Below are 19,303 nucleotides of genomic sequence, written 5' to 3'. Positions count from 1 at the left end.
TGGGGCTTGTGTGTGGGGCACAGGGCGAGGGAGGCCAAAAGAAGATGCAGATGCATGAGATTATTTTTTTTTCTTCTCCAGAAAAACGTGCAGGAACGGCAGATGAGTGAGACCTGATCTGTCTGATGTGTGCTGGCATAACTGCGTGTGTGTGCGTGTGTGTGCGTGCACATAGGACAGTTGTGCGTGCATATGCCTGCGAGGGGAATATGGAAGGAGGTGATGAAGTGAGGGGTTGAGGGAAGGAGGGACTGCCGAGCTGAGTTTGGAAAGAGGAGGTGGGAGGTGATCGCTCTCTGTTTAAGTGGAGGAAGCATATGTGCTTTGGATTGCATGCACGTGTGCGTGAGTGTGTGCGAGTGTGTGTGTGTATGCCAGCTTTCTTCTCTCACTCACACTCAGAATTTCTCTTAAACGCTCCATTAGACTCCTTAAATGTGTGTACTTTGGATTCTGTGTACATCTGAATAACTCTGCTGAAAGTTGCGACGTGTGGGCATGTGGACTTATCGCGATGCGTGTGCATGGCCTGCGAAATGTGTGAGCGACTAAAAAAAGATGTGTCTATATGCTCACAAATATTCATGAACAAATCCGTTCTCCTATTTTTTTTTTTTTTACTGTTGATGTGCTTGGATGTGTGTGGTCCGTGGACATCAGTCAAGAAAGCAGCCCCGCATTGCCAAGCAAAAGGCTTGGGCATTAAGGCCCTGCACAGCCAGCACCACCACTGGGCTGGTGCTTCAAGTCTACTTATGACAGCTTTTAACCTCTGCAGAGGACCTGTCAGCAGCTCCCAAAGTGTCTTTGTGTGTAGCTCAAAGACAGGGAGTGTCTGTGCCAGCCTCCCAGTCTGCAGTCAGAGAGAGAGAGAGAGAGAGAGAGAGAGAGAGAGTGAGAGTGATTTGGCATCTCTCTCTCTCTCTCTCTCTCTCTGTGGGTGTCTGTTGTGTCACCTCCACAGTGGATCCAGCGGGGACAGAGCTTTTACCTTTCCACTCTCCATTTCCTTATCCCTCAACAGACCGCAAACCACGAGTCTCCCATGAGGAAGCACAAACGTTTCCCCCGCGCACTGGGTTTGGACGATATCTTCAAGAGACTTTTTTTTTTTTTTTTTTTAATTTAAGATCTTGAGAGGTTACATATGTGTGCCGAATTTCACAAACCTCGATCAAAGCAGGAGCTGGAACTGACTGTCTGAAGTCTCCTGGAGGGAACGGTGGATACGTTTGACCACAGCCGCAAAGATTTCACGTTAAAGTTAACTGTTGCTGTTGGATTGATGTCCAGCTATGTCCAATGAAGAGCAGACCCAATGACCCAGTGCCTGTTGTTAGACTGGAGCTTCACGAGTTGAAACTGTGTGGTAATAATATCAAAAGCCACAGCTACACCCTCTTACGCCATCATAGTTTTGTTTAGCAACATCAGCTTATCTATCGCCTGACACAGTTTTACGCTGATATGGACAAAAAGAGTCAGAGAGCGCTGTCTATGAGAAAAACGTGCCACTCTGACTTATCAGTGGGCGGGGCTTAAGTGATGTCACTTTTTTTTTCCATGTTGTTTTTGTTTCCAACCTGATTACCACCAACTGGGCTAAATTTAACGATGAATAGTTGAGTTTTTTTTTTTTTGCGTCATTTTTTTGTTTAATCGCAAATATTAATAGTTTGAGGTCTGGCCCCGCCCACTTCCTTTGGTACATTTCACCCTCTAATAATAAGCTGTAAGCTGTTACATCAAATGTCAAAATGGCAGCTTTGACCCAAAATGGCCGACTTCGTTTTGGGTTTAGGACAAACTTCTAACCTGCAGAACAACATCAAAGTTCAGATTCAATTATGTCTCAATGGGCAACTAATTTTACAGCGAATCACCATAAAGACAACAAAACTACCAACATTTATTTAGCTAGAAGGGGTCTGATGAGTTGTTTTACACAAATAAATGGTTGTCAACCCTAACATGTGAGCAGAGTGTTTTTTTTTCCTTTGTTTTTTTTGTGTGTGTGAAAATTCAAGGTTTTAAGAATCACGTTTAACTTTCTGCCTTCATCATCAGCTCCAGAGGACAAGTAATGGATGGAGGTTTTAAGCACGATTGCCCTCGAGTGTACATGCCCTGTTTAAGTGAAGAACATTGTCAAGTGAGCACTGGATCATGAAAATGCAAACCCTGAATCATTTAGTAAACTGCATCTGGAATATTGTGTGTTCAGAGGAACAGAAACGGGGACAGGAAAAGGGGCGGGGGGGAGTCGTTACCATATAAAGTCAAAATGATGATTGTGGCCCGACATGGCCAACAATCTATTGAGTATAGGGCATACCTCCAATAATTACTTTGTCCGTCTTGATGAGTTCTGCATGTGTACCAAATTTTATAGCTTTATGTGCCACGTCCAAGGTGGTGAAGTTTATGGGCGAGCAAATAAAACCCTTCTTTTTTTTTCTACCTGTATCAACACAAATAAATTTCCTACTCCTTTAACAGTCAAAACTTTCTAGGAGTTTTTGAGAGAATAGCCAGGCCTCAAAAAAAAAAAGAAAAAAAGAAGTAACTTCATCTAACTTAGGAAGAAACCAAATAAATTACACCAGCAGTTCATAAGCCCCAAAACCACTTTTGCTGCTCTCAACTAATTAAAGTTGCAAGAAACCTTGGCGGTACTTCGCCCTGCGTCCTTATGGGCAATACTACGTCAACAAGTTAGCACCCAGGTTCACTGGGGACGTTGTCAGTCAGAGGCACATAAAAACTCACACTCCTGCAAGTACCCATTGAAATTGCATCATTTGGCCAACAGAAGCTGACATGTTGTTTCGAGAGGAATAAGTTCAAGAGAAACTGGGTCAGACAGAGGAAAAAAAAAAAAAGCAGTTCACTTCTCCGTTGCCGTGAGCTAAATACGGGTGTAAAATGTCAAAATAGTGGTTTCCAGCTTTCTGTTGGGTTTAGGGCGTACCTCCAAGAAACTTTCTTGTGCATCTTGAAGAGTTCTGCATGTGTACCGTTTTTCGCAACTCCACGTGAAGTCGGTCCGAGACGCTCCAGTCTTAGCTGACGATGTGGCGCGATTTTTTACGTATAAAGTTGAGAGAGTTTCTGGGTATGTTCCGGCCTCCTAACAGACTATTCATTTGACGTAGGAAGAAAAAAATAGACTAAAGAAAAAAAGCACTCCAATGCATTCACAACCTTGTTCACAATAAAGCGGAAGACAATGTCCTGCACGATGCAGTCAAAGCACACACACACACACACGCACACACATGCACACACACACGCACCTGCACAGACAAGTAAACACGTACATACACACATGGCGTGGGCCGTGTGTCGGATCAGTTGGAGATAAAGGATGCAGAATAACAGGGGGACCTTGGGGAGCGGAGCAAGTCATCTGTCTCAAACATGAACAGACTGAGCGCGCTCCAACATGACATGATGTGGACAGACTCATTTTAAAGCACATCGCTTCCTGAGTCTCTCTCCAGTGACTCCTGCTCAGCCCTGCCTTTACCTAATCACTCACACATCCACTGAGCGCTCACACACACACGCACACACACACACACACACACACACACACACACACACACATACGCTCACACATACAAATGCAAGCGTGGCCTGCTCGAGGTGTGCAAGCGCTCCTCTCGGCTGAAACCCACACGACCTGACAGGTGTACACCGAGGGAGTGCAGAGTTTTGAAAGCGGTCGATTGGTGCATTAAAACTCTGTAACCTGTTGGGGGGGGGGGCGGAGAGGTGTGAGGAGTTACCGCTGGTAATGCTTTAAGCTGATGCAAATAGTTTTCGAAAATATGCGACGCAACGCCAGCACCCAAAGCTATTCCAATATTAATTCCAGAACCGTAACGACCGCCTGTAAAATTAAAGCCTGCGAAGGCTGAACCGCTGCCGATGTGGAACGTTTTTAGAAGGCAGTTTCAAACTTTACCAGCTATTTTAGCTGTAACGCAGTCCGTTGTGTGGAGAGTTTTGCCAGTAGCCCACACAGTCCTCCCTAATGACAGAGTAGCTAATTGGCAGTAATGGCTCTTTTCACCGATATCATCGAGCTGCAGCCCCGGAAAAACCCCAACAGTTTAGTGCAAATCACTTGCAGGCTAAAAACTGGGAAAGGAGCCTGAGGAAGTGACAACGGCAGGCTTCTTTTCCCTCACATCAGCCACATCAGTAGTTCGGCTGAAAAGGAGGAAGCGCTGTTTTAATCATACAATAACTTCAGAAGCGCGTTTGTTTTCTTTGTTCGCGGTAAACGTCGCTCCTCATTTATTAGATCGTTATTGTTGTTTTGTTTTGTTAAAGCTGTGTTGCAGACTTCAGCGCACAGGCATTAACACCCCCTAAACGCACAAAACAAACAGGTGAACAAACACTTCTTGAGCGACACACACATACAGAGTTGCTCCTGTAGTCCTTCCTCTATGATGCTGCATCATTTGACAAACAGCAGCTGAAATGTTGCGTGTTGAGAGGAGTAAGTCAAGGAGAAACTGGGTCAGAGAGAGAGAGAGAGACAGAGAGAGAGAGAGAGAGAGAGAGGGAAAAAAGTGGCATTTCACCTTCTGATTGGTGCAAGTTAAAGGTTAGGGGAAGATGCAACACATGCTGAGGCGCAGACGCACCCACAAACACAAGCTCAAAAAGCTAAAGGTTAATATTGTTCATGTGGGAGTTGCTGCGTCGTTGTTTGTCTCGCTTCCAACCATTATGTATGTGTGCGCAAGGCTTGTTTTCAGCTAACAATGTGTGCAGTTAACCAGGAGCACACAGTTTCATCCTTGTTAAAACAAGGGGTGGGGAATCTCTGCGTTAGTGTTTCATTAATCCCATCTTGCTTCTTTTTTTTCTTCTTCTTCTCTCTTGTCACAGCAACAGTGGGCGAGATGCCCACTATTCCCTTTTTTTTTTCTTTTCAAGCAACCACCCATTAATCTGCATCGACAATCAGTCAACATGACTTTTAAACCTGCACTCCAGCTTCGACTTTCATCCCCTCTCCCGCCGATCCATCCTCATTTGTTAGAAGGATCTTTGGTTGAGTTGACTGATGGCCTTCTGTCGCTTATATCAAATTAAAAAATCCATCCAGCAGGTTTCGCCGTGCACGGTGTCCTGCGAGAGCATTTATAGCAGTTGAAGTTTTTCATATGTTGTCACTGTGCAACCACAGGCTTCACTGTGTTTCACTGGGATTGCAGTGGGACAAAGTAGTAAGTCATTTTAAGGGCGAGACAGATTCTTGGTTTTTAAACCTTTTTTTTTTTAGAAGCACGTGTACTGAAAATTGACGTCTATTTGTATGCAATTTCAGTAATTGTAGTTTTATTTTGGAGGGGGAAATGTTTCTGCTGTGCACAGAAACAGACTAGCCTTAACCACTTAGCCTTTCTCTGCTAAACAACTTCAAGGTCGATTGGTGTGGATGCAGATTGTTTGTGAATATCAATCTCAAGTCCCAGGCCAGGGCTTAATTAATTACACTTTAGCTAATGTTTATCCAATTGTCTCTTGAGAACACAAGCATCTTTTCTTGATTCTTCTGTATTTATGTCTGTCCATTTCATTAGTTTTTCCTTGACAAGCTTACCAGTCTCTATCGGAAGAAAAAACATCCCCACACCATGATGCCACTGACACCCTGCTTCGCTCTTGACATGGTGTGCTGGGGTTAATATGTTGTGCAGGTTTTCTGCATATTGCATGCAGGCCAGAAAGTTCACTTTGGGCGTCATCTGCTTGCCTCAACACACATTGACCACAGAAAAGGGGAAAAAATAAAAAAGTTAGCCCTGCTCTGGATAAAATGTGTGGAATGCCCCTATTGGAAAAAAACAAAAAAAAAAACTACTTTGGAATCCCATCTGACTTTCATAAAAGTCAAATCGGTCTGCTCTCAGAAACTTTAAACATCATGAAAAACGTGCATCCATTTTCATTCTATTATACTAATTATATATCCTTCAGAGGAAGGCTTGGGGCTGCTGAACAACTTCATGTTTCTGATGATCTGCAGAGAGAGGGCTCCGTCTAAATGCAGGTTAAAAAAAAATGTATAGTATGCCATTATGGTAGGAGATAATTAGTAAGTCACTCATGTTCGACGTTAAACTACCGTTGTCCCTTTTGTTTGCACCACTATTAAGTAAATGAGGGGTGCAGGCACCATGCAGTTAGCCTAAAATGTCTATTTCAACTGACATTCAACCTTCACTGTAAAGCAAAGTGCCTGCTAACAAAGACTACAGCTCCTATTATCCTATTACATTGCCCCCTTTGTGAATGCCTTTGTATGAAGCTTAGCAAAAGATAAATCCCGGTAGCTATTTCCTAAGTATTGGTGGGTGGCACTAATATCGTCAGGTTGCACATGTGCAAAAATCAGCTGACAGATGTACACAGAAGGCCTCTTTAGCGAGCTCGCTACTCAGCGGGAGGCTCATTGAAGTTTTCGTCTTGCTTCGTTTGCACTGATAATCGCGCGAGGTGAACCCCGGTTCACTCGCTAACTTCCAGCTGTTGATAAAAAATAAATAAATAAATAAAACCGACCCAACTTTATCCATCCTAGCTCGTCTTTTTTTTTTTTTTTTTTTTTTTCTTTTTCTACCGGCCTTTCTTGTGGCTGTCGAGAGGAAAGGTGATTTGGGACTCTGGACTCCAGAGAGGAGTCGATCCACCTACAGAGCGGCGAGCCACAAATCAGCGCGATAAAAGAACCGCTGGGATGGATCGGAATGTGTTGAGATAGCGGTGGCATGTCAAAGGGCACGAGGGCTCTGAAAACCTCAACTGACTGAGGAGGTAATTTGCGAGTGAACTCCCTCCTGAGGGAAACCAGAGCCGAGGAATTGGAACAAATCAACAAGCCAGAACGGTGGCAGACGAAGTATCTGGAGCTCCACGCCTTTCCTGCCGCTACATGTAAAATATGATCAGAAAGGTGGGAGGGAGGCGGGTGGGGTTTTGCATTTGCGCAAATGTTTTAAGATGATTTAGTGCGCGCGCGCCGAATCCATCCATCGTCCACAAGGAGAGCGGCTTCATTTTCACTGACCTTTTCAATCCGGCCTCCGGTGGAGAGTTATGACAACTGAGCCGGCCTTGTGTTGCGCGGCACACAATAACACACATCAGCAACGGCGAAACAAACAAACAAACAAATGATAACTCCTGCCGCAGGCTCGCTGGGCTTCCCATCTCAAACAGGTGATGCAGAGCAAAATGGGACGAGGCGTTCGAAAAGGCGAGGGGAGAGGCTTGTGGAGTGGAGTGGATGCAACGCTCTCTGCTGAACTTTTTCAACCAAACACGTAAGTGAACGAAGGGGGGGAAGGATATTAGTGAAATCCTCACAATCTGAGTGATGGAAAACAGTCGATGGCAATTAATGACATTTATGCCTGCAGTATCCCCATGAACAAATAGCCGCCTAATTGCCTGAGCACTAGATTAGAGCAGAGAGCGCCAGTAAAGGCTTGGGAGAGAGACAGAGGGTGTACTTGTTATGGAGGAGAGAGTTGATGTCAGCCCATCTGTTGTCCACTGAATCAAAATCTGCAAAAAAAAGAAAAAAAAGAACGACAAACAAAGACGGGGATAGGTGTGTGGGCGCACACATGTCCCTTGCGCGTGGTTTGATTATTTTTGGACGTGGACGCCTGTGTGCGCCCAAACCTCCCTTGAGGAGAGTTTCTCTGGTACCTGCTAACGTGTTAGGGGAGCTGACAGGAACCAACATCGTTTCCGGTCAGAGCAGTCCTAATGCACAGTGACACACACGTACACAGACACATGTTGACACGGAGGCGGATATGAAAAAAAAAAAAAAAAAATGCTCTGGGAGATTCGAGGGGAGGGGTGCAATGAAGCTAATGTGTAAAGCACCAGAGATTCCCACACGGCGGTGAGGCTTCTCCAGCCCTGACACGCAGGAAGCAGGGAAAGAGAAGCTCTCCCTCCTCTCCGGTACTCGCCAAAATCCCAATCAGAGAGCAGAAGCGGACCGCAGAGAAAAAGGGCCGCTGATTGCGTCCTAATGCGCACAAAGCCTGCACATCCACGCGTGTGCACTCACACACTGATTGCGTCCCAACCAGCCCAGCCCGGGTCTTTTCGGGCCGCTCCTCTCTCCTCGCCTCTTATATCACTTACACGGTAAACCCGCGCTGATCGGGGATCAGTGTTTTTTTTGGCACAAGATGGTAAAAAGAAAAAAAAAGAGTCCAAGAGCTTAACCTCCCCTCTTGGAGAGAGAGAGAGGAGAGAGAGGATCCGGACGCCCTGTTCTCTAACCGACCCAACCTAAACACAAATAAACAGCTACAGGAGGAAAATGTCTGGCAGACTCGGAACAATTTCCTGAAGGATCCGTCACTGCGGAGCGAAGAGACGGGAGGAGGAGGCGGACGGAGATGTGAGGAGGAGAGGAAACTAGGTGGTAGGGAGTAGGTTGGTTTTTAGATCATGTCGTCGTTTTGTCTTCTACGGTTTGAAGTCGTCCTGTTGAGACACAAGGCCTATCCAACGCAACACCACGCCTCCCCCGTTAGATGCTGCGCACTGCTGCTCAGTCGCCTGAAGAACGGCAATAAAGGAGCGCCGCTATCCCAAACGCAGTTTCAACACAATTGGCAAGCAACGGCGGGCAGCCGACTGCAGGCTCTGTTCAAGCGAGCTCCATCTGACAGACAAGAGAGCTGTGGTTTGAGCTCAGCTATTGGCCGGATAAGAAGTACGCTGAGAATATGTGTTTTTGGCAGAAACCGAAGGGGAACAACCTCAAGATGTCTCGAATCGAAATGGAAAACTGCATGAGTAGATTGTTTGAGATTATGGGCTGCATTGTTTAATTTTGTACTCTTGTGTTCTGGCATTCCTAGGAAACAATACAATCCTCAAAACTCCCTGGTTGGAGTTGAGGAGCCCAAGACTCACCCTCTGTCTCTCTCTCTCTCTTGCTGCTGAACACTGGGGGATAATTGGCTGAAAGAAGGTTTCCTGCACTGATACAGGGCTGGGTAATCAATCAACAATATATATATTTCGATAGACACGTGGTCAATGTAAACAGAGAGTACTTCAGGTAGAATGTTCAAGAATTTCATTAAACTCCAATCCAGAACCGCACAGCATTCGGGGGGACGTAGGCAGGGGAGGAAAGGCTTTAGCCGCTCAACCTCTCGCAGCCAGCTTCGCGAGGCTGGTGGCGTCAACTACCTCACTCACTCTTTGGTTACCTAGCAACAACCTGTTGAGTACCTTGTTTTGTGTGAATGAGTACAATGGCTCGAGAGGAAACTGTAGATAACACAGGAATCAGTTTGGCTGTATTACAGCTAATTAATAATTATCAAAATCGACGGTTATATCAGCCACATCATCCAGCCCAACACTCAATTCAGCTTTTTTGCATTATTTCTCCACAGACCGCCACAGTGTGAAAAGACTCATTAACGTGTTATACTTGTGTTAATCTACAATAGGAGCTCAACTACAACTAAAGCAGGTATTTCGTCTATATTTTTGCCAAAGTCCATATCTCAAGACCTCTCATTATGGAGTTTATGTGTTATTCCCCTCGCATAAATGAGTTCTCCTCGGGTGCTCTGGCATTCCCCACAGTCCAAAAATATGCAGGTTTGGCTAATTGGTCTCTCTAAATTGTCCGAAGGAGGGAGTGTGTGTATGTGTGGCTGTGTCTCGGTGTTGCTCTGTGAAGCACTGGCGGCCTGCCCGGGGTGCTTAGAATGACCCTGCAAGGGTAAATGAATGTACAGAAAAGATGGATGGATGGGCAGATGGGATAATTGTTGTTTTTTTTTTTATTTTGCTGTGTTATCCCTTTTGGTTTTTGAGTTAACACCACGATGCTATAAAACTCTGGTGTCCTGGCTCTTGCCTAACGGGGAGAAAGACGAAGCAGCAGGAAGAAAAATTAGGCGAGACAGAGGAGTGGGAAAAGAGTTAGCAGAATGCAAGTCCTGAACACTGAACCGCGGCGTCGCTGTGGGCCCGGACTACACGGCACATATTTATTTAAAGACGCATTTCTTCCCCGCATCCATCCATCACGTGCGCGCGAGCTGCACCTGTGGGACTGCTGACTGAAAAGATCCCGTACTCAGCCCAGCCGTGCCTCTCTTAAAGGTGCGCTAACGAATGCACAGTGCTTACGGCAGCTCCTATTAACGCCGGCAATTCTGCAGAGGGAGGATGAGTGAGGCTACATTATGTGTTATTTTTCTTTTTTTATGTGTGCATCTATTTGCATGCTTCTGTGAGCATATGAATGTATATATATATATGTATATGTGTGTATATATATATATATATATATATATATATAATATATATATATATATATATATATATATATATATATATATACATATATATATATATATTTGAATTTGCTTATGTGGCTTTGTGCTTATTTATGCCTGTGTGTTTGCGCGCACGCACACACACGCCTCATTGTGTGTTTGTCGACTCCTGTTACTGTGTTTGTGCGCCTGTGGTCGCGCTGGAATGGAACACGGACATTTTGCCACCGAGCTGAATTCACAGAAACGGGCTCGGCCCTGGCCCTGCAGAGTAGTATTTAGACTCTGTATTTATGCGTCGGACGACCACAGTAATCTCTATCGCCGCCTCGTGATTCATGTTTGTTTGCTTAACTCGGAGCTGATTCGATCCCGTCGAAAAAGCGCCCCCTCCCCTCCTTTTTTAACCCCCCTCTCTGTCCTCTCCCGCCCCGTCTCTGAAACGCTCTCTGCAGAAAAGTTCACGCCATTCTTGGTCAGAGTTTCATCAGCCACCCTTCATCGAAGCTGACCAAGCATGCGGTTATTTTTTTTTTTTTTTTTTTGTTCCTTCCCCCTTCAACTGAGAGGATGCAACATTAAAACTAACAACCTCTATAATTATATATCCATATTTCTCCGATGAGTTTGTGTAAACAGGCCCGGGCTCCAGCTTGGTGGGGTGGGGGGATGAGGGGGGGAGAGGCGGATCTCTTTTTGGCAGGCCCTGGCTGAGAGTGCCACTGAATGGCTGTCGGAAAACAAAGCCATTTCAGAGCGTGCCTTGGAAAAGACAAAACCACGGTTCCAGGGCTGGGAGAGAGGGAGGGAGAGCGAGCTCCAATCTGACAGACAGAGAGCTTGTGTGATTTGAGCTCAGCTATTGGCCGAAGAAGAAATGCGCCGAGATTATGTGTTGTCGGCAAAAGAGGAGGGAGAACAACCTCAAGACGTCTCTGATGGAAATGGAAAAATACATGTGCTGAGTGTTTTAGATTACAGCCTGCATTGTTTTGTTCTGTTCTTGTTGCTTTTTGGATTTTTTTTAAGCAGAAGAAGAATGACAAACAATCGTCTCAGTCAGCTCCCATCATGTACCGGGCACAGAGTGCTTAATGATGTCAAGGTATACCAAAGTTTTATAAAGCTCCAGTTTTAAAATGTTAATTTTTGCTGTTCTAATGTATGGAAAACCAGCAAAATAGTTAGAATGATGGGAGTTTTTACCAACTCTGTAGAGCATTGAATAACGATTATGCTCAATTACATTAAATTCAAATAACACAACAAATATAGAAATAAAATGTATGACTTTGGTCAAACTTATATATCAAAATAAATAAATAAACACATAATAGCCATAAAAAAACATCTTGTGTTGGAAGCAGTATGAATTTTTGTAGCTTTTCTATTTCTAATGGATCGTGTTATACATTTTCGTTTAAAATTGTTGTGGATGTACTGAGATCCAGTAAAAACTGGTGTTTTTTTTTGTTTTTTTGTTTTTTTTCCACTTTGGGGTTATGACACTGAGAATCCCATCCTGGACCGCCATGGAGACTCGTGCTCATTCTGCAGGCCTGCCTCTTAATCATCACTAACTCCAAACATGCCACCATCAAGCAGCCGTCAGACGTCTCTGCTGCTTTCGTTTGAAGCGGTGTTGGACTTGCTTAAGAACAGAGGCGGTTTCAGCTCCTCAGCAGATGGATTTAAAGAAAACCAGTACGAGACACACATTCAACAACTGTGAGTCGCCTTGATGGAGGAGGAGGAGGAGGGTTAGTCAGCAAATAAGTTTGTGTTAGTGAAGAGCAGGAAACAAAAATCAACACTGTTGTTTCTCTCCGAGTTTGCTTTGCGGTCTCTCGTGGTCTGCGTGCTGAGAGGAGATCTGAGTAATCAACCAAAATGACTTGAACACAGACCTCCCACCGCACCTTCACACACACGCACACACACACACGAACAAACTCAGAAACATAAGGGCAGAATAATGGAGGGTTTTTTTTGAAGAGTGGAAACAAGAGTTGACATGGTGTGCAAAAAGAGTGAGGGAGGTCTTGCATGCAGGATCAAATATTCTAATAAGATAAGCACGGAGCACAGCCGAGGAAGGGAAGAGTGTCTGCGTTTGGAGCCGACTAATTGAGATGAATACATGAATATATCAGCTTCATCTAGCAGCGGCGGGCTAAGCCGTAACCAATGGTTACCATTCACTTGCACAGCCATGCGAGCGGCCCACTCTCGGAGGCAGAGTCCTCGTACCCCGCCGCGCCCCTCCTCCCCCTCTAAACAAACTCCCCCCTGTAATAAACGAAAGGCAATAACCAGCGACAATAACGCTGTGCCTGCTAACCCTCAGCGAATGAAATATCCAAAGGAGAAGTAGCGGAGGCAGCCTGGATAGATTTGCAAAGCAAGCAGAAAGCCGTATATTACACTGGCACACTAATAAACACAGGGCTGCATTCACTCACGAGGGGGTTAAATCCCCTTATCCCCGGCCAGACTCCTCCACCGGCGCTAGCCTGACCTGTTGGCTGGGTGCGCTTTGAAAACCAAATCCATTAAAGGTTGCTGATTAGCTGCTTTAAGCGCAAACCAGCAACACAAATAACACCTATTGAGATCAGATCCTCAGCTACTACGGATTTTTTTTTTTTTTTTTTAAGTGAACTTCTTTCGATGTTAAACATTGATCATAGGCAGCTCTGGAAAAAACAAAAAGAGAAGAGCCCACTGCACTGAACCCCATTGAAAACCTCCTTGTTATTTCACCAAATATTGATTTCTGAACTCTTCCTGAGTTAAAATATTACGGTTGTTGTTTCTAAATGAATATGAACTTGTTTACTTTGCATTATTTGAGGTCTGAAAGAGCTGCATCTTTTAAGTTATTCTGACCATTTCTCATTTTCTGCAAATAAATACTAAACTTTAGCTTGGAATTTCGTAAACATGTTGTCAGTAGTTCATAGAATAAAAGAACAATGTTCATTTTACTCCAACATAAAAGTAAAATCAGAGAAACTGATTATTTTAAGTGGTTTCTTAATTTTTTCCAGAGCTGTATTTGAACATGAACATGAATAAGTAGCAGTGCCAGGCTAAGGTAGCCATATTTTGTGAAAAGTTTCACACTTTGTCTCATTTTACTCACATGTATTCTGTATGATAAATTACTGCAAAGATGTGTGTCGTTTTAAAGTGGAAAGGAAAAGCCTAAATGCGCTTCAAAATGCTTTACAACTTAAGATTTGTAAGTGTGCCATGCATTTGTCTTCGGCCATCACCAAGTATAACCATCATGAATAAAACAAAGTATTTTCTGATAGATTTGTGCAACTAAAGATGGACATTTTTTGCTCCTGCTTTCTTTGCAAAATAGGTCAAGGACAAAGTCTGTTTACAGATTCTCTGTTTGATGGAGGATCTGTAAATAAGTGTAAGACTGGGCCGTTCTTACACATGCATAAGCTTGGACACCCAAGCTGTCCTGCTGGAAGGCGACGATACTCCGCTCCAGTCTCAAATCTCTTAACGTTAACTCCACTCCACTCATCTTCTCATCAACTCTGACCAGCTTTCACGTTCCTGTCAAAGATAAACATCTGCACAGCATGCTGCCATTGCAGTGTTTCAATATGGGGATGGTGAGCAAACATTCCAGGCCTCCACAGAACAGACATGCTTATACTGACATTGAAATTACACACAGAGGCTCTTTACAGCACTCAGTGTTTGAGATACTTCTTAAGGCAATTGGTTGCAATGGATCTTTTTTAAGGTGATTCAGATTAAATGGAGGCTGAGAGTAAAAGCACAACACATTTTCCATATTTATATATGTAAAACATTTTGAAAACCATTAAGCATGCTCCTTCCACTCCATAATTATATGCTACTTTCTGCTGGTCTATTAAACACTTGCATAGAAATTGAATCGTCCACTAAAGTTTGTGGTTGCAACTCGAAATGGAAAAGTTTAAGGAGCTGCACCGCGTACAGGGATGTTTGTCCCGAGCACAAATAATAATCTCAAGGCTGTTTATTATTATTTATTTAGACTTTCAAAGTGTACTTTCCGAACATCGCTCAATAAAGTAAAACATCTTCGGTTCTCCACTCACATGACATCAAGCATGCGTAAGCCTCTCTTTCCTCTCGTCAAAATGTTTCTGTGCTCTTTCACAAAGACGGGTTAGCAGATGGTAGCTGTTAGCTCTTCACAACAAAGAACTTATGTAATTGCCAGTTAAAAAATGTGTGAGTTATTTGCAGCCCTGTAATCTGAAAATCCACATGCCTTCGACCTGACAGCTGCATTCCCCCCCATCCCTAAATAGCTGTGATTTAATTATGGTAATCTGATGTTATCTCTAAAAGATGACATTTAACGCTTTTTCTAATGAAATTACTGGTATTGTGCTGCATCTCAGGCTAAATGCCTTTGCGGAGTTTAATTTATTTGCCTCAGACGAGCGCGTGTTAGTGTGCTTCTTGGCTTCTTTGCAACATTGAAGCGAGGACCTGCGTGGGAGACCGCACACGTACGATGGAGGGCCCCTGTAAATGGGAGGATCCGGTGGTCGGTGGCAGCAAGAGGCAGAAATTTTAAGCCCCAACCTTCAACTCCCTGCCGGGTGGACGAGGGGTGACTTGTACAGCCAGGCAACATAGCTGCAGTCTGGATGCATATAGTGTAGCTTCAGGGGACGTTTAGATGGAAGAGGTGTGTCATGTGGGGGCTGAGGAGATAATACCAATGATAAAACAGCACAACATTTTCCACCAAACTCATGTGTGTCTCACAAAGCTCTGTCTGTCAGCTTGTGTACGGTAAATTAAGTGTAAGCTATTATTATGAGCCTAAAATATGAAGAGGGTGTTACGCTTAACACCCTGTTGGATCTATGTTTGAGACAGTTATTTGGAACATGACAAAATCATGCTATACAATATTAACTATGTTACACTAGTTAAGCTAGCATGACTTTTATTTGGTGAAATTAGTCTTGCTTTTTAAAATAAACCTTGAAATCCAAGAGGTACATCATAATAAATACTTAGCTAATACACCAGTACCATTTATTCTGTTGATTTTTTGTGGTAAAAACTGTTACTTTGAAAGTAGGAATGAAGTATCTACTGAGCTACTGTTGTGATGACTTTGGCTAATAAAGACTTCTCATCTGGCTAGCTGACAAATCTTCAAACGTTTAAAGATGAGAATAATTTGTAAGCACCTTAAAATGCAGTAAATGGCTAGCTATTATCCGCTAGCGATGCTAAAGGTAACATTTTCTCTTATTTTTAGGCAGAACAAACTTATGATTGGCTAACCATGAGCAGCTAACAATGCTAAAGGTAGGATCTGCTTCGGAGCATCCAATCAGCAGTAAGCTTAAGATAAAGAAGATTTGTAAATAATATCTTAATATCTGTGAGCTGCTAATGAAGCAGCTAGCAGTTAGCAACTGCTTCAAAACTTTCTCAAGGTGCCAAACTAAAGATACAGAAAATTTGCAACATTTTTAAAATAGCTAGCAAAGCTGAATTTTAGCATCTGTATTAATCCTTCCAACTAATGTGAAACTAAAGGGCTATTTCACAACTTCTAATGAGTCCTAAAGTGAACATCTCTTGATCAAAACTATAGATGTATATTGACCAGCAATTAACAATAACACAAAAAGCAGCTTTGGACTGATTTTTAGTCCAAATTTTTTAAAATAAACTTGTAATCCCTCTAATTTATCTGTGGAAACAAAAAAGTGGGGGATTTCTTAGTATTTTGTAAAAGAATTTATAAACAATCGTCTCTTCATTCTTGTCAACCAAAGATTGTCTCATCCGATTAGCTGGCTGTGTCAGTACAACCCGAGACACTGATATCCAACATGGTTCCTAACCCCAATCTGAGGAGGTGAGCACAGCAAAGAAGGTCACATCCAGTTAGTCAGATATCTTCTTCAGCTTTGTTTTTTAAAAACTGGGTCAGCACCCAGTGACTCAGAAAAATGAGCACAGCTTTTTTTCATTACTGACTTAAATGCAGATGTCAAAACACATAAACGGCATTGAAGGAAATTTCACAGCATTCGCCGGAAAGTCAACCGAGCTGAGCCCCAAGAACAAACTCGACTTCAGCGTTTGCTGCGAGCCAGCGTTGTGTTATTTACCGAGGTGAGACAGCGTCTGCTAGTCTGTCGCGGAACTGTGGTGAGGAAGTCGGCAACGTGTCAGAGTCCGGGATGGTGCGCCGCGATGCAGAGTGACAGCTGTCAGGAGGGATCAGGCCTACTCCTGTCCGATCCTCAGGAAAATCAAGACAGGGGAGAAGTGCATGTCGACAGGCGGCCTCTGTCTCCCGCTGCGCAGCCTCAACTTTTTATGTGGAACAGAGACTCGGCTAGCCACAGCCGGCCAATCATGAAGCGAGTCATGCAACATTATGTCGATTGGTGGGCGACAGGGAAAGAAAATGGAGGCTCGGTGATGTATTGCGACTGTCTGTGTAGATATTCATTATATGTCCCTCTGCTCGTTTTTCCTCACTCCGTTGCTCATTTTCCCCATTATATTTTCCCTTCCTAAAAGCCTCCTGTCCGGAATCGCCTCGGCACTCACTCCGAGCCCCAAACACACCCCGGCCATTTTCCACACAAACAGCTCATTCGATATCCTGTGTTTAGACAACGCTATGAAATATAACCAGTTTGTTCACTTAGGCAGCAGAAGGCTTAGAAGGTGTGTGTATATATCCATGTTGACGTTTATGTGTGTGTGCGTGCGTGTGTGTGTGTGTGTGTGTGCACAGGGGGCATGGGGTGCTGATAGACAGCACAAGCTGGTGCTGGTCTGGACTTTAGATCAGTGCAAAGTTATCATAGCTGGCCCTCCTGTGGTGTTTCCGTGACCCTCCCCAGACTTTGCATTGCGACCTTTGACCCCTCCCGAGACTCCTGTCAGAGAGGGACCGGGATGGACGGGACCAAGTGAACGGGGGTCCCCCACGGTGACACATACTCACGCAAACACACGACACACACACACTCACACACACACGCACACACCATTTGCTGTTTACATCGGCCCGCAACTTTTGTTACCTCTTCTAACCCGCGTAACAGAACCGGATCATGGGTCAGAGGGAGAAGGGAGTCTGCTGGACAAAAAAAAAAAAAAAACTTCTGGAGGGTTTAGAGGAATGTCCACTCCTTATGCATCTTCTTCTCGTCTCAGATGGTGTCTGCCATGCCGGGCCGTTAATCAGAGCAGATAAGCCAGTTCTTTATGGGCAGAGCAGATTTACGCCGCTCTGCTGGCTGACCGGACCCCATTCCCAGCAGAGGCGGTGGGATAACTCACTCACGTCCTCTACGAATGGATAAGCTGGGGTGGGGGGCCTCAACAAACACAGACATCCACTCTGGACATCATGACCCGGGCAGGGTTAGCTCCTGAAATAGGTTTACTCAGTTTGCACCTCGATCTTGTCAAGGCTTACACAACACTTAAAACTTCAAGCCGTATCTTTAATTTGGTTTAAACTGCCCGTTTAATGAGAAGCCGGAGTAGTGCAGGAAGGCTATTTTCCGTCACTTACAGGAAAAACAAATTAGCCTGTTTGACACTAAAAGCACGGACCTCCCAGGTGTGGAAACTACAAGAGCACCACCCTCCACTATTACAATGCTGTTAAACATGTAATAGGCAATGATTCTCCAGTCAGCAAGCTGTTTGTTAACCAACCAACTGCAGCATCGCCTAGTAGCTACAAGCTAACCAGCTAATCCTAGCTTGTGATATTTTAGTGACTCCACTACCAGCAGATTAAGCAGAAGTTTATTCTGTGCTGATGTTTAAGTGTTTTAATCAAAAACAAAACAAGAACTGAATGTAATGGATAGCATTACTCATTAACAGCATTTGAAACAACTGGTTTTGACACACTCGTAATCTCACTCTTATCTCCTATGTAAAGCTGGAAAGGTGCTTAGCGGAGGTTCCTACAGCAGCCACACACGGCCATTAACTAAATGACAGTGTGTGTGCGCAGGCCACAGTGGTATAGATAAAACATGATCCTCCTGTTGCAAAGAACAACAACATTAATGTAACACCTAGACGGACGCCACATCCGATTACGGCTGACATGCAAACGTTACAGTGTATGAGCTAATAATGATCCCCCCCCCTCCCCATCAGCCGGGCTCCTGCGAGACGGAGTCGCCTCATGAAGGATTTACAGCTAGCTGTGATTCACGGTCTGAAGCACAGTGGAGAAAGTGTAAAGTATTCCTCTAGTTTGCATAAAACAAACATCGGTTAGGCCGCCGATGCACAGAAGAGAAAAGAGAGTGCCGCATTAAAATTAGAAGCAGCCCGAGATAAAGCTGACATTTTTTTTTTTTTTTTTTTGCTTTTAAGTCGGAGTTAGCGGCTGTCAGAATGCCAGCCCACGCACATGTCAGGAATAAAGTTAGTTAAAATATTTATGATGTAATCAGCAGACAATATGCCGAGCAGTCCCGCAAAGGAGGGAAAGGCGAAGAAAGTGACAAGAATGCCCAAGGTGGGTTTTCTTTTCCTTTTTTTCTTTTTTTTTTTCCCAGTAAAAAAACATGTGGGCGCATTAAAAGTTCAGAGAAATATTTCCTTGAAGCCCCCGTGACACGCTGCCAGAGGAACGACCACGAAAATTGTCGCCTTGATAACATCTCAAGCTTCACGCTTCCCTGCGTTCTCCCTGCGAGGGAGACTTCACAAATATTGACGGAACTGCAACAGATGAAAAGAAAAATTTATGTGGGATTTAATTTGTTTAATTTAAGCTGCACTTGTGTGTATTTTTTTTTCTTCATTTCAGAGGAGGATGTAAAAGAGCCGCTTTAAAGCTGCAGTAGCATTAATGTTTTTGAATACTTTACAGACTTAAAATGAGACGCGAGGAG

General features: G+C 44.1%; 1 protein-coding gene across 1 annotated transcript in view; it reads right to left on the bottom strand.

Moving 5' to 3' along the window:
- Window positions 1–19,303, bottom strand: part of efnb1 (ephrin-B1) — an 82,250-nt gene that overhangs the window by 27,804 nt on the left and 35,143 nt on the right. The window lies entirely within an intron of this gene.

Source organism: Poecilia mexicana, unplaced genomic scaffold (genome assembly GCF_051168715.1).
Source record: "Poecilia mexicana isolate PSO_F unplaced genomic scaffold, ASM5116871v1 scaffold_10, whole genome shotgun sequence".
Taxonomy (NCBI): Eukaryota; Metazoa; Chordata; class Actinopteri; order Cyprinodontiformes; family Poeciliidae; genus Poecilia; species Poecilia mexicana.
The sequence above is the reverse complement of the archived record's forward strand: the minus strand, read 5'-3'. Positions and strand labels throughout refer to the sequence as shown.